Source organism: Fonticula alba (genome assembly GCF_000388065.1).
Source record: "Fonticula alba strain ATCC 38817 unplaced genomic scaffold supercont2.8, whole genome shotgun sequence".
NCBI lineage: Eukaryota > Rotosphaerida > Fonticulaceae > Fonticula > Fonticula alba.
In genome coordinates, this window is record NW_009242978.1 from 1,324,169 (window position 1) to 1,325,309 (window position 1,141).

Consider the following 1,141-nt stretch of genomic DNA (forward strand, 5'->3'; position numbering starts at 1 on the left):
GGGGTGAATACAGAGGGGTGGGGGGGAGGGCCGAAGCAAGGCAAGCAGCTGCAATTTGGCTGTGATGTGTGCACTTGACACCCCCACGGAATGTGCACATGCCGGATGTCAATAAGAGAGCAGCTCCTTCCTCTTCTGCCATCGGGAAAGGCCTTGCGCTGCCTCGACTGCCTGCTCGCTCCTCGTCCCCCCCCCTCCCCGCCCCGCCCCGCCCCTGTCCTTTTTGCCGGGCGTGCTTCTCTCCTCTATGCGTGCATTTAGATGAATGCAGTCGCTCCTTTTTTGACAAGCGATGCGCTCATGGGAGGGTGCACACAGCAGGACCGAAATCACACTACCGGAGCTGAGGGGGGGGGGGGGGGGCAGGTGCAGAAACACCGCATGTGGCGGGGGGGGGGGGGGGGGGGGGGGAGGCGCGAGGAGTCGCTTCGCAAACAGCCAGGGTGTTGAACAAGAGGGCCCCGAGGAAAATTGTGTGTCTTTCACATGCGAAGCTGTGTAATGCCCCCGCGAGCAGCACCGGCCACGAGGAAAGCGAGCGAGGAAAGGCGAGGAGAGGGCACATGGGGAGAGCGAGACAAGCCGGGAAGAGGGGGCGGCCATTGGAGGAGATGTGTGTCTGACCAGGAAGAAGCGCCATGCATGACGCCTGGCTGGGCATTTCTTCTGGGCCATTTTTTCGGGGGAGGGTGGGGGAAGGGCGGGACGCCGGAGAGGGGGAGAGAAGGGGCGCGGATCAGTGGATGCGCGGCTCGGAATGGATGGGGAGGGGATGGGGAGGGGATGGGGAGGGGATGGGGAGGGGAGGGGGAAGAGAGGAGAGCAAAGCCGTGATGCTCGCGAAAAGGCGAGGCACATCCGGCCGGGAGAAACTTAGGACCGTGCCCCAGGCTTCTCTCTCTCTCTCTCTCTCTCTCTCTCTCGCCACCGGGGCACACTGGTGGCCCTGAGTGCCCTCATCCGCGCCCCCACCCCCTCCGGCTGCCTTTCCTCCCCGCCCTACTCGATGCCGCTCGCCCGCGTGCACACAGGCACAAAGGCAAGGGAGCAAGCGAGTGGAGCAGCACGTGGTGCTGGGAGGAGAGCACGAGGGAGGGGGGGAGGGGGGGGGGGCAAGCGGCAATGACGGGGCATGTGTGTG

The 1,141-nt window shown here is 64.9% G+C and overlaps 1 protein-coding gene across 1 annotated transcript in view; it reads left to right on the top strand.

Moving 5' to 3' along the window:
* The window catches only part of H696_04954 (hypothetical protein), a 7,732-nt gene that overhangs the window by 4,509 nt on the left and 2,082 nt on the right, over positions 1 to 1,141 (top strand). The window lies entirely within an intron of this gene.